The 14,808-nt window shown below is 39.8% G+C and overlaps 1 pseudogene; it reads left to right on the top strand.

The window, feature by feature from the left end:
* Nucleotides 1–13,156: 13,156 nt before the first annotated feature.
* On the top strand, nucleotides 13,157–13,903 carry LOC110304739 (riboflavin kinase pseudogene; annotated as a pseudogene).
* Nucleotides 13,904–14,808: the final 905 nt, after the last annotated feature.

The raw sequence follows: 14,808 nt of genomic DNA, 5'->3' as shown, positions 1-14,808 counted from the left end.
AGTATCTAACTAAGGATGACCTTGAATTTCTGGGTAGACAATCACGTTAAGTGTATGTGATGCTGGGCTTCAAACATAAGGTTTGTGTTTATTTGACAAACATCCTAACAACTGAACCACACTGCCTTTTCAAAATATATATTATATTATATTAGTTTTTTGATACAGGATTCTACTATATATTCATAGCTGGCCTATTACTATAGCTATATGTAGTTCAGGGTGGGTTTGAACTCATAACAATCTTCCTATCTCAGTCTCCTGAGTGCTGTACTACATGTATGCATCATCAAGCCTGGATGTTCTAGGTCTTGAAGCCACTGTGGACTTTGAACTCTTGATCTCTTTGCCAGAGCCTTTCAACATTGGGATTACTGTTGTGATCCACTATGTTCCCTAGAATAATAATAATTAAAAAAAAAAAAGCTAAGAGTGAAGCTTAGAGTACATGCATGGGGCCAATGTGAAACAAAAAGAACATGCAAACATTCCTGAACCAATGCAAAATCACAGCCCTGTATTGTAGGAATGCTGAAGCTGTCCTTCAAACTGCTCTGTGGCTTGGCAGAAGGCAGACAGTAGATATGTAGATGGAGGCAGAGGAGGCTCTTAAAGCCACAAATGGTCTTAGCAAGTTTCTCACATTTGTAAAGCAGGCCTCCTCTAAACAGAAAGACAGTGGACTGACTGATTTTTTTGCAGGCAGCCTGGCATCACAAAAGGTCAATGGAGCCTGTCTGAAAATTTCTGTTCAAGTCCCTCAGTTAGTTCCCTTTGTGACATTATGAAAGTCACTTTGATTCTCTGGGACTCTTTTTCCTTTCCGACCTGTAAAAAATGTTTCATTTAATTTTGACTTTCTGTTTTGATAGATTATAGAGTGAAGACTCCTGCCTTTCTGTTTCATACTTAAGGTATCCCTACAGCCAGTTTCACTGAGAGAATCCAGCATCAATGCTGTGGACACTGCCATGATTTCCAGAGTACATTTTACTTTGTGACTGAGATTAATCCCCAGAGATTAGACATATACTCCCTTCTTGTTCTCTCTCCAACCCCCTGCTCTAATCTATAGTCTTAATATATTGTGTCATGCCATAAATAAGGATAACTAAATTATTTGATGTAAGGTCACTTGGTAAACTAACTTTATTAGTAAATTAATTGAACTCAATGTTAATATTTTACAAGTTATTAAAATTTAATTTTAATAATTTAAAGGACAGTTTTAATTAATAAGCACTTACTACTCAACATTATGATGCCCATATTTAAGCTGTTATTTCTCCTTACTTAAATCACTTTTCAGTGCCTACCAATAGCATCTTTTTCTTTTTTTAATTACTTTTATATTTTTAATAGTCCAGCTGTTGCCCTCCTCCCAATCCCTCTTCCCACAGTTTCTTTTTTTTTTTTTTTTTTTTTTTTTGGTTTTTCGAAACAGGGTTTCTCTGTATAGCCCTGGCTGTCCTGGAACTCACTTTGTAGACCAGGCTGGCCTCGAACTCAGAAATCTGCTTGCCTCTGCCTCCCGAGTGCTGGGATTAAAGGCGAGCGCCACCACGCCCGGTTTCCCACAGTTTCTTATCCCATTTCTCCTCCCCCTAGTCTCCAAGAGGAAGCCCCCACCACCAGGCATCCCCCAATACCATCTTTTTTATTTTTATTTTATTTTATATCATTTATTATCATTATTATTATTGGTTTTTCGAGACAGGGTTTCTCTGTGTAGCCCTGGCTGTCCTGGAACTCACTCTGTAGACCAAACTGCCCTTGAACTCTGAAATCCACCTGTCTCTGCCTCCCAAGTGCTGGGATTAAAGGCATGCATCACCACTGCCTGGCCCCCAATACCATCTTAAATCAAGAAAGTTCCTACAAAAGTGATGGTAGATGTAGAAAAAGTCTTGTTTGGATTCATGTTTGAAGAATGAGTGCACTTTGAGATCAATCTGGTTTTTGTTGGTGGATTATGACCACATTTATTCCCATTTTGGTGTTAGGGGTACACTTTCTTGATTTAAGATGGTATTGGGGGATGTCTGGTGGGGGACACCCTCTGGAGACTGCGGGGAGGAGGAATGGGATAAGGAACTGGGACTGGGAGGTGGGCAACAGCTTGACTTTAAAAAAATAAAAGAAATTTAAAAAAGGAAAAAGATGGTGTTGGTAGGCACTGATGTACCTACCAATGTAAAACTAATGTAACTACAGTTTTTAAGGCAGAGCCTGGGGTCCAGCAGCCTCTAGGCTCAAACACCTGGCACTAATATTTCAAGTAAGAAGTTAGGTGAAAAGCGCTTTATTCATCATGTCCACATTTGATAAGAGGAAGCAATAAAGGGATTCTGTGACCCTGAAATTGTCTTTGGGGTACCTGTAAGAGCTTTATGTTTAGATAAAGTAAAACAGGGCAGGAGAAGCTGTCCATGTTGGTGTTAGCCTGTAATACCAGCACTCAAGAGGCAGAGGCAGGAAGTTGATCTACATAGGCATTACAGGCAGGGAGGCAAGAGGTTTGTGTAACTAAGGTGTGGTCTGTTGATCATTGCCTTAGTTCTGGTCCTGCAAGTTCATCCTGAAAAGGTCTGTTGTTGCAGTCACAGTTCAGGTACAAGATGGTTCTCACACTGGTTGTTTCTGCTGCAGTTTTTGCCCTCCCAGTTACGGATAATTGTCACCACTTGGGTGTAGTCTGCCCCGCAGGTTTATATATATCTTGGGGTAGTCTAAGTTCCATGTCACAAAGATTTATTCTTCAGTCCTGTTTTTCAAGTGGCCCAAGCATATGAACTAAAGTTGGGGTTAGAGGGGCAGCCACACCTATGTTAAAAATTCTACAGGGCTGAAGGATTAGAATTCCTGCTTTGGGAGAGGAGAAATGTTGCAGATTGTCTTAGACTGTCTTTGTCCTTTATGACCATAGACTGCCAAGTTATTTGTCTGATCTAACATCCCTAGACTCTTCATGCTGTCTGGCACTTTCTGGTATAATCCAAAATACAGAACTGGACAGTGGTAAGTGACAACTAAGACACAGAATAGGGAAAGGGACATTTCCAAGGAAATTGCTTCAGTGTCTGATTTTCCTTCCTGCCCTATTCCTGGTCTACATTTAGAGGCTTGTCTTCTTTAAAAATCTGGTATTCTTTCATTGTTTGTTCTACATTTTTACCAGTTGTTCTACATTTGGCTATAACTTTTTGCTGGGTATTTAAGATCATGTTTTTTTAAAAGACTTCTTTCTTTCTTTCTTTCTTTCTTTCTTTCTTTCTTTCTTTCTTTCTTTCTTTCTTATCTCTCTCTCTCTCTTTCTTTCTTTCTTTCTTTCTTTCTTTCTTTCTTTCTTTCTTTCTTTCTTTCTTTTTTTCTTTCTTTCTTTCTTACTTTCTTTCTTCTGTTTTAATTGTTAAGATCAGCCAAGACTCGATCTTATATCCTGGTCTATCAGAGTCCAGTCTGCACAGGAGAGCTCGAGAGCCACAGAAACAATAGAGCTTCTTAGACAGGGTCCCTTCGGGCCTTCATCTTCAGCCAAGAGGTAGATCTGAGCTCCAGACCTCTGTGCACCTTCTCTGACAGAGGAGAGATTGCCTGCAGAGAGAGCTATAACCATTGGGGACTCAAGAAAGAGTTGGACTCTCAGGAATGCTGACAGAGGCTAAGAGAATCATAGGAGCAACAAGCTTCAGCCAGAGAAAGCTAGAACTTCTAACACCAGAGATTACCAGATGGCAAAAGGCAAACGTAAGAATCTTACTAACAGAAACCAAGACCACTTGGCATCAACAGAACACAGTACTCCCGCCACAGCAAGTTCTGGAAACCCCAACACACCAGAAAAGCAAGATTCAGATTTAAAATCATATCTCATGATGCTGGTAGAGAATTTTAAGAAGGGCATTAATAACTTACTTAAAGAAATAAAGGAGAACACTGCCAAACAGGTAGAAGTACTGAAAGAGAATTCACAAAAATCACTTAAAGAATTACAGGAAAACACTGCTAAACAGGTAGAAGTCCTTAAAGAGAAAAAACAAAAATCCCTTAAAGAATTACAGGAAAACACAACCAAACAGGTGATGGAATTAAACAGGTGATGGAATTTAACAAAACCATCCAAGATCTAAAAATGGAAGTAAAACTATAAAGAAAACCCAAAGGGAGACAACTCTGGAGAAAGAAATCCTAGACAAGAAATCAGGAACAATAGATCTCTCTCTCTCTCTCTCTCTCTCTCTCTCTCTCTCTCTCTCAATTATTTACTATTATATCTAAGTACACTGTAGCTATCTTCAGACATACCAGAAGAGGGCACCATGTGGTTTCTGGGATTTGAACTCAGGACCTTTGGAAGTCAGTGCTCTTAACCACTGAGCCATCTCTCCAGCCCAGGAAGAGAGAGTCTCAAGTACAGAAGATTCCATAGAGCACATGGGCACAACAATCAAAGAAAATGATAAATGCAAAAAGATCCTAACCCAAAACATCCAAGAAATCCAGGACACAATGAGAAGACCAAACCTAAGGATAATAGGTATAGATGAGAGAAGATTTTCAACTTAAAGGGCCCGTAAATATCTTCAACAAAATTATAGAAGCAAACTTCCCTAACCTAAAGAAAGAGATGCCATGAGCATAAAAGAAGCCTGCAGAACTCCTAATAGATGTGACCAGAAAGTAAATTCCTCCTGACACATAATAATCAGAACAACAGATGCACTAAATAAAGATAGAATATTAAAAGCAGTGAGGGAAAGTGGTCAAGTAACATATAAAGGCAAGCCTATTAGAATTACACCAGACTTCTTACCAGAGATTTGAAAGCCAGAATATCCTGAACAGAGGTTATAGAGACCCTAAGAGAACCCAAATGCCAGCCCAGGCTAATATACCAAGCAAAACTCTCAGTTACCATAGATGGAGAAACCAAAGTATTCCATGACAAAACCAAATTCTTATAATATTGTTCCAGGAATCAAGCCATTCAAAGGATAATAAAGGGGAAACTACAACACAAGGAGGGAAGTTACTCCCTAGAAAATGCACAAAATTAATCCTTAAACAAACCTAAAAAAGATAACTGCAAGAACAGAATCCCAGCTCTAGCAACAAAAATAACAGGAAGCAACAATTACTTTTCCTTAATATCTCTTAACATCAATGGACTCAATTCCCCAATAAAGAGACATAGACTAACAGAATGGCTACATAACAGGACCCAACATTTTGCTGCATACTGGAAACCCACCTCAGGGACAAAGACAGAGACTACCTCAGAGTAAAAGGCTGGAAAACACTTTTCCAATCAAATGGTCCCAAGAAACAAGCTGGAGTAGCCATTATAATATCAAATAACATTAACTTCCAACCCAAAGTTATCAAAAAAGATAAGGAGGGGCACTTCATACTCATTAAATATAAAATTTTCCAAGATGAACTCTCAATTCTGAATATCTGTGCTCCAAGTGCCAGAGCATCCACATTCATTAAAGAACTATAGTAAAGCTCAAAGCACACATTGCACTGTACACAATAATAGTGGGAGACTTCAACACCCCACTCTCATCAATGGGCAGATCCTGGAAACAGAAACTCAACAGATACACATGGAAACTAACAAAAGTTATGAAATAAATGGATTTAACAGATATGTACAGAACATTTTATCCTAAAACAAAAGGATATACCTTCTTCTCAGCATCTCATGGTACCTTCTCCAAAATTGACCATATAATTGGTCACAAAACAGGTCTTAACAGATACAAAAATATTGAAATTATCCCATGCACCCTATCAGATCACCACAGACTAAGGCTGATCTTCAATAACAACATAAATAATAGAAAGCCAACATTCACATGGAAACCGAACAACACTGTACTCAATGATACCTTGGTCAAGGAAGAAATAAAGAAAGAAATTAAAGGCTTTTTAGAGGTTAATGAAAATGAAGCCACAACATACCCAAACTTATGGGACACAATGAAAGCATTCCTAAGAGGAAAACTCATAGCTCTGAGTGCCACCAAAAATAAACTAGAGAGAATATACACTAGCAGCTTGATAGCACATCTAAAAGCTCTAGAACAAAAGGAAGCAAATTCACCCAAGAGGAGTAGATGGCAGGAAATACACTTTCACACCTACATTAGGCCTGTTCTTCATCATTTCCATCATAAAATTAAGTCTGTTCAGTGAATTATCTGGAAACAGTAAGCACAGTACAAGGATGATGACTTTCTGAGTTCCACTGAGTAAACCAGGGAAATCAAGCCACTAAATAAAGCCCAGTCTTCTGTGTAGACCACAAAGAATGTAGAGGATTCTTCTGTCAGTTTTCTGCTATGTAGCTGACAATTCAGAGACTGATACAAAATTGATTTAACCTCATTTAAAAGCCACTCTTGTTTTTTTCATTCTTTCTTGTGTTTAATTTAGAAAAGTAAAAATATAAATTTTATCTCATAATTGGAGCTATGCCTTATAAATGTAGCTTATAATTCTTATGGGAGAAAATCAGGTGATTGTTACTGAACAATAATTAATAACTTAGTCCTTCAACCTCAAAAAGAGTAAGTCTATGGATGCTACTTAAAATCTGGTTGAGATTGATTTTTCAAGTATCAGCAATATTAGTCTTTAACATGTTACAATTTGTATTGTGCAAAGAATATTTATGTATATAAACCAAACTACTGGCCAAAAAAAAGTAAAATAGAAAAAAAAAGAAATGTAGTCATCAATTGCATCATTGTAATATACTACAAATTGTACTTCTTTTGTTTATCCTTAGGGTCCAAAAAAATTTCTAGGATTTAAAACCAACAATTTCAACTGGGCCTGGTGGCACACGCCAACCAGGGGAGTCAGAGGCAGGTGGATCTCTGTGGGTTTGAGGCCAGCTTGGTCTGCAGTATAAGTGCCAGAATAGCCAGGACTGCTATACAGAGAAATCATGCCTAGAAAAAAATAAACAAATGTATATGTAATATATAAATTACATATATAAAACAACATCAAAGTGAGTGTGCAGTGTTATAGAATGTGTAACCTAGGGAGTTGATTGCTCAAGCACAAGTGTCCTATGCCACTGACTATCTTTGAGAACTTCAATTGCACAGTCCTGTTTATTCACATGGTACTGTTATCACTGAGCATTATGTAGACTCTGCTTACTTTTGAGAATAAAAAAGACAACAAATTGATATTATGAACATTTAATCTAGAAGACCTGGTTCTGTTTAGGTAAACAGAGGCACAACTTGTGAGAGGCACAAGGCACAAGCACTTGTGAGAGCCAAGGTTATTAAGTTTTAATTACTGTGCCTAAGAGATCCATGAAACAAAAATGCCTGTGACCTATAAGCCCCTTGCTCAAGGTCAGTTACTTCCTGAAATATTGGAGGAAATTGGTTATGAGAGATAATAATTTTGCTCCCCTGAACAAGTTTGTTTAACTCAAGGGTACCAGATGTGCTTGGTCACATGTAGGTGGAAGGTACATGAGCAGGAAAACATAAAGATGTATGCTTGCCACTGGTTAGATGTAGGCACATGTAGGCAGGAGATACACAAGCAGAAAACATGTGACTGGATGTAGGTGGAAGTTATACAAGCAGAAAGCACATGAGGCTCTATGTTTGCCCCTAATTGGTCCTGATGAGAAATATGGAAGCCTTATGGGTTTGCCTTTAAAAGCCTCCGCAAAATGTGACCATTTTCTGGAAACTCTGGAATGGTCCTGGCCAAAGTCCATCATCCTGGCCAGTATTTAATTAAAGCTTGTTTCAAAAATTGTGGAACTGGTCTTTCAAGGATTCTTATGTTTAACATAGTGCTGTGGAGGGATGATCTAGCCGATGCTTTCTCCACTTATGTTATCTATCTATCTATCTATCTATCTATCTATCTATCTATCTATCTATCTATCTATCTATCTATCTATCTATCTGTCTATCCATCTAGTTTTTTTGTTTGTTTTTTTGTGACAGGGTTTCTCTGTATTGCTCTGGCTGTCCTGGAACTCACTCTGTAGACCAGGCTGGCCTTGAACTCAGAAATCCACCTGCCTCTGCCTCCCAAGTGCTGAGATTAAAGGCATGCGCCACCACTGCCCAACTTAGTTTTTTCTTTTTTCTTTTTTTAAAGGTACTGTTTTTTAAAGATTTATTTATTTATTTATTTATTTATTTATTTATTATACTTATTATATATGAGTACATTGTAACTGTCTTCAGACACACCAGAAGAGGGCACTGGATCCCATTGCAGATGGTTGTGAGCCACAATGTGGTTGCTGAGGATTGAACTCAGGACCTCTGGAAGGGCAGTCACTGCTCTCAACCACTGAGCTATTTCTCTAGCCCCATCTTGTTTTCTCAAGACACAGTTTCTCTGTCTAACAGTGCTGGTTGTCCTAGAACTCACTTTATAGACCAAGATGGCCTTGAACTCACAGAGATCCACCTGGTTCTGCCTCCTGAATGCTGGGATCAAAGGCATTTACTACCACACCTGGCCAGATTTATTTTATTCTTTTATTATTTTTTTTTTTTTTTGGTTTTTCGAGACAGGGTTTCTCTCTGTAGCCCTGGCTGTTCTGGAACTCACTCTGTAGGCTGGCCTCGAACTCAGAAATCTGCCTGCCTCTGCCTCCCGAGTGCTGGGATTAAAGGCGTGCACCATCACACCCGGCAATTTTATTCTTAATCATGTGTTTGTACATGTGCTTGTGTCTGTTTGGGTGAACATATATCTAGGTGCCCTCGGAGGCTAGAGGAGTCAGATCTTTTGTAGGTTGGAGTTACAGGCATTCGTGAGCTACCCCACAAAGAAGCTAAGTATCAAACATGGATCATCTACAAGGGAAGTTTACACTCCTAACTACTATTCCAGCCTCTTGGCTATTCTTTTAATCCCACATACTAATTGGTTTTGCTTCCATGTATAGTTATTGAACATTCTGAAGGTCAATTACATCAAATGTGAACAACGAGCTGTTTAAATTTTAGAGGTTGCATAACAGCTCCATAAACCTTGAGAGAGGGAAAATTTTTTCCATAAACTTTGACTCTTTTAAGTTTCTAATTAGAAGCCTGATACTCAGTAGAAACTATAAGCAATTATCTAGATAAAACATACAATTTGGGTGGTCAAGATGGCTTAGCAGTAAAAGGTACTTCCTTCCACGTCTGATAACACTTCTACAGCAGAGACCTACATGGATGAAGAAGAGAACCAACTCCCAAAAGTAGTCCAGTGTGGCCCTAGTGGAGACAGAGTGACATGATTTCTACCCCTAGGACAGGGCCCAAGTGTGAGCCTCCATGAGTGTCAATGGCTGCTGTGGGCACAAGGCTTGTTTATTTAATAACATATGTATTTTCACATCTCTCTGTTAACCTAAATGACTCCATGATAATCTGAGACAATGAATCCAGGAGGGGAAGGTATGGCTACTGTCTAAGCAAAATGGCAAATGCTGAGACCTTCAGAATAGTCTTTGAAGCTATGTGAAGGAATTCTAAATACATGAGTTCAAAATATATAAAAATTTTTGACTATGCAAAATATAAGGATGAAGTATGGGGGGCTTCATGAATCTAAAGGAACATTATGAGCCAGATTGTCAGAAAGATACAAAGGCAGACTGATTCCTGAGTTCAAGGTCAGCCTAGGACATAGCAAGGGTAGACCCAGGTTTGGTGGAAATGGAAGAAAGCTGGAACTTCCCCACTTCATCCAATCCTATTAAATTCAGCTAGTCCCAAGGACATAGGCTGCTCTCACTGATACAAGGTAAGAAAGGTAAGAAGCCCTACAGAGTGTGCTGAGTTACCTGTGGCTAAAGCACACATTCTTTTTTTGTTTGTTTTGTTTTTTGAGACAGGGTTTTTTTTGTTTGTTTGTTTGTTTTGTTTTTGGTTTTTGTTTGTTTGTTTGTTTGTTTGTTTGTTTTGTTTTTTTGTATGTGTAGTCCTGGCTGTCCTGGAACTCACTCTGCAGACCAGGCTGGCCTCGAACTCAGAAATCTGCCTGCCTCTGCCTCCCGAGTGCTGGGATTAAAGGCGTGCGCCACCAACGCCTGGCTAAAGCACACATTCAACTATGGACACAAGTTGCATGTAGAACTCCATGTAACAGAACATGGAAGGAACAGCTAGTGTCAGGGAAATGAGCTGAAACCTCTGTGCTAAGATAAATAAACAAAAACAATAAACAAACAAAACCAAAATCTTTGTATGGAAGGGCTATTGAGCTACTAACTTGATCCCTATGTTTTGGCCCACTTTCCCCCAGGTCTTGCATACTCTTTAAAAACTAAGGCACTAAACAAATTATGCAGTAGCTATTATGTAAAGATAAATAAGTAAAATTAACATAATTCATGTATTTTCTTAATTCTTATATCCTAATTATTCTGCCATACTTTCAATTTAAAATTATGAATTAGAAAAACAACCCTCTCTGCTTCCACAGCAAGAAGCTTAGCTGTGTCTTTGTTTAGCTCCTTGTTTGGGGACACAAGAACCTGGAACCCCTCTGCAGGTGTCCTCTGAACTCTAATACCAACTAATAGCAGAAAGATCAAGGGATCAGTGGCTCAGAGCTGCTTGCTTCAAGGGTTCAGAATATAGTTGAAGAGACAAGCATATGAGCTTTGTCTCCTGGTAGACCCAAAGGATGTTACAATACATTTTTCCTGGCATTCTATGTCATATGATGCATTGTTGTGTGGAGCAGAAGAATCCTTGAATGAGTGGAGTCCTGGGTAAATGTGCATTGTTGAATGCCCAGGACTCTAAGACTCCTAATCTAAAGGAAGTATGGGTATGAGTATTTATTGACTGATTAGTGTGTGCAAAGACTACCAACTTCAGCTTCATTGCATGTGTGTTTGAATGTCTGTCCTTTCTTCATTTGTGCCAGGGTTCCAGGATCCAAGTCACACAGGATGCAGAATATCATGTCAAGAGAAAGAGAAAACATGGAGACACATTGTTCTAGGCACTTGAAAGACAGTCAGAACTGGAAGTTAATTGAATAGTTAAGAGCACTTGCTCTTCCAGAGGACCAGGGTTCAATTCCTAGCACCCACATGACATCTCATAACCATCTGTAATTCTAGTCTGTTCTTTCTGATTTATGCAAGCATCAGGCATGCACATGATGCACATGATGTAATATATAGAAGCAAGCAAAACACTTATAAATTAATATGATAAACATATCTAAAATTTTTAAAAAGAACAAGGAGGCCACTGCTAATCAAAGTTGATGCAATGGCCAAAGTACCTTTGAACCAGGCTGCCAACACTCCTTGTTAGAGGTTATCCTTTGAAGTTAAGCCTGATAGCACAGGCCTTTAATCTCAGCACACGCAGGGCAGAGGCAGGAAGATTTCTGTGAGTTCTAAGATAGCTTTGTCTACATAGTGAGTTATGGAATAATGAGGGCCTACAGGGTAATATTCTGTTCAAAAAAAAAGTTGTCCTTTGCAACGTTATTTAAGTTTGCTGGCTTGCTGACATTCAGTACAATAGACACTTTCCATACCACAGCCAATTCCTTTCTTATGAAACATTTTAGCTTTTGCCAGGACAGGTTCTAACTCCTGGCTCACTAGTAAGCCACTAACAATCTCCTTAGAATTTAAAGCTATAAAACAAATTTAACATGTACTTGAGCCTTAGGGCACATATTCAAGATTGCCTGAATCTGTGTTTATCCAGACTGCAATCTTAATTAGTCCCAAATTGATGCAATTTTCTTTATTCTTACCTTGGTTGATTTTATTCTAGGTCAACAAAGGCCACAGAACTATCATGTCTAATCACTTCTGAAGTGAGAACTGGTCCCAAAGTTATTAATAGCAAACCCACACCAAAATCTAAAGCAGACACAGAAACCAATCCCAGAAGAGTGATGCCACGGGGCTGGTGAGATGGCTCAGTGGGTAAGAACACCCGACTGTTCTTCCGAAGGTCCAGAGTTCAAATCCCAGCAACCACATGGTGGCTCACAACCATCTGTAACAGAGATCTGACTCCCTCTTCTAGAGTGTCTGAAGACAGCTACAGTGTACTTACATATAATCAATAAATAAATCTTAAAAAAAAAAAAGAGTGATGCCACAGCTAGCATGGACAGGATAAATACTGGAGAAAGTCAGATGCTGGGCTGTACTCCAACAGAGATGTATGGGATATTTCTCACATAGTACAGTGTCTGGATGCATGCATGTAGGCAGAGACATGGGATAGCCACAGATTGGAGTCTGTGGCCATTTTATAACTACAGGCTTTTAAAATATAGGTCCTTCCCAAATTGTAGAGGAAGATTGAATATAGGATGCTTACCCAAAATTAAATAACTCACAGTCATATTCTCTGGAAATGGTGAGTGTCATGAAGCCAGCATGCTGTGTGACACAGTTCCAGCAAAACTGAGCAGAATGCTGCAACTGTTGTCCTTCAATTTCTAACTTTTGGGGTTTGGCCCTTGTGTGTTGCGTTATTGGGGACTTTCTGCTTTGTGATTCAATTTGTACTCTTTCCTGAGAAAAAATTATGTCTGAGTCTTTTTAGGAAAATCCTAAAATTAACCTTATCTGGCCACTACTTGGAAGTCTTCCTTATGCCCTGGAGATCATTACGCACAGAAGAGTACATAGCTAGATGAGGCCATTACTCCAGGAATCCTCTTGGGGCATCAGCTCCTGAACATACAATTTGTGCAGGGTAGACAGAGACAACTGATAAACTCTGACTGGCCAGGAGACTAGTTTACTGACTCAAGATCTCTTTTTATTATAGGCTTAGAGGTCTCTAAAAATGTAGTTTAAGGATAGGAGGTCATACAGGGTAAATTTCTGAAGGAATAAAACTTAGTCAATTAAACAGATTGATTAAAAGAAACATTTCCTACTTTATAGCATAGATGATAAAACTTACAGTAATAGAAATTAGGTAATAGTATTTGCTACTCTATAAAAAAATAAAATAAGAGTTCCGGCCGAGCGGCCGCTGGGTTCTGACGGCTGGCTGCTGTCCGGCGGGTGTCTCGCTCCGCCGGCCAAGCTCCCCCGGTTCCCCCAGCTGGTCCCGGCCCCGGCGCCGCACTCACGGAACTCCGTTGCAGGCACAGAGCGAGGAGCAGCCCGCGTCCTCCGAGATCAGCTTCATGAGGAGCCTGCCGTTCTTCTGCCGCGGCCAGGTGGTGCGTGGCTTCGGCCGGGGCTCCAAGCAACTGGGCATCCCCACAGCCAATTTTCCTGAACAAGTGGTAGACAATCTTCCAGCGGATGTGTCTGTCCACTGGCATTTATTATGGTTGGGCCAGCGTTGGGAGCGGCGATGTCCATAAAATGGTGGTGAGCATTGGATGGAACCCGTACTATAAGAATGTGAAAAAGTCCATGGAAACCCACATCATCCATACCTTTAAAGCGAACTTCTATGGGGAAATTCTCAATGTGGCCATTGTTGGCTATCTCAGACCTGAAAAAAACTTTGATTCTTTAGAGTCACTTATTTCTGCGATTCAAGGTGATATTGAAGAAGCTAAAAAGCAACTGGATTTACTCGAACATTTGAAACTCAAATATGAAATTTCTTCCAAGTTTCTAAAGGCAAAATTATGAATGGCCACTAATGAAAAGTCCCTTACCTGCCTACCACTAGAGTCGCGTAGTGTCACAGCGCTTCTGATACAGTCTCATCTTGATCATATTTTAAATCAAGCGTTTCCCTGTAGCTGTCAAGAGGTCTCCAGCAGTTCACTCCATCATGTTGCACTGTACTAAGAGACTCATTCAGAAATCAAGATTTTAAATGTAATATGTTGATTAAAATGTAGCACTAGAAAGCTTGTACTGAAAATAAAGTCTGTGAGTGCGGGTGGAAAATAAAATAAAATAAACAGTTCAGGGTGGGCACTCTCAAATGCCCTGAGCCACCTGCTATTCCCAGTGGACCTACATTCTCCTACCACCTATCAGCCTACGTTCATCAGACCTGCTGATCCTGAACCATAAAGCCCATCAGAGGCCTTCTTTACCAGGATCATCAAGGTTAGGCCTCCTCCCAATACCTAATATAATAGGAACATCCAGAGACTAAAGGCATTCAGATGGCTAAAGGCCCTGTAAAGAGCACAGTTAACAAAAGCCAGGATAATATGATTCCTTCAGAGCATAGCTACCCTGGTAAAGCAAGGTCAAACAATTCTCAACATCATGTGGAAAAACAAAAAGCCCTGAATAGCTAAAACAATCCTGAACAATAAAGGACTTTCAGAAGGTATCATCATCCCTGATCTCAAGCTTTACTAAAGAATAATAGTAATAAAAACTGCATGGTATTGGTATATCAACAGACAGGTTGATTTACCCGTCCAGCAGGTCCAGTTATTCGAGGGTCACGAGGGGACCTCCTCATAAGAACCAAATGGAGGGTAGAGAGAGACGAGGGCCTTGTACGAATAACGACTCGGAAACCGTTCTGCAATGTATCAAAGCCCCGTATTTTGAGAAAGACCCAAGGCTTAAATGCACAAGCAAAAGGGGAAGTACAGATACTTATCAGTGGGAGGGGTAGGGCAATACAAGCAAAAGGAGAAGTACTTATGGGAGGGGGCAATAGAAATTCTTTCTTTTGGCAGCTACACGGGGAAGCAGGAACTTGGTGGTATCAGGGTGTGGTCAGGACATCGGGCGATGGCTTAGGGCTGAAACATTCTCGGAATTGGTGTGTCGGTCCCGCTTTTGACCCCTTTTTCTTCTTGGGGGGGGAGAGGCCCAATTTA

This window comes from Mus caroli, unplaced genomic scaffold (genome assembly GCF_978045245.1).
Source record: "Mus caroli unplaced genomic scaffold, Mus_caroli_1 scaffold_1, whole genome shotgun sequence".
NCBI classification, from domain to species: Eukaryota; Metazoa; Chordata; class Mammalia; order Rodentia; family Muridae; genus Mus; species Mus caroli.
The sequence above is the reverse complement of the archived record's forward strand: the minus strand, read 5'-3'. Positions and strand labels throughout refer to the sequence as shown.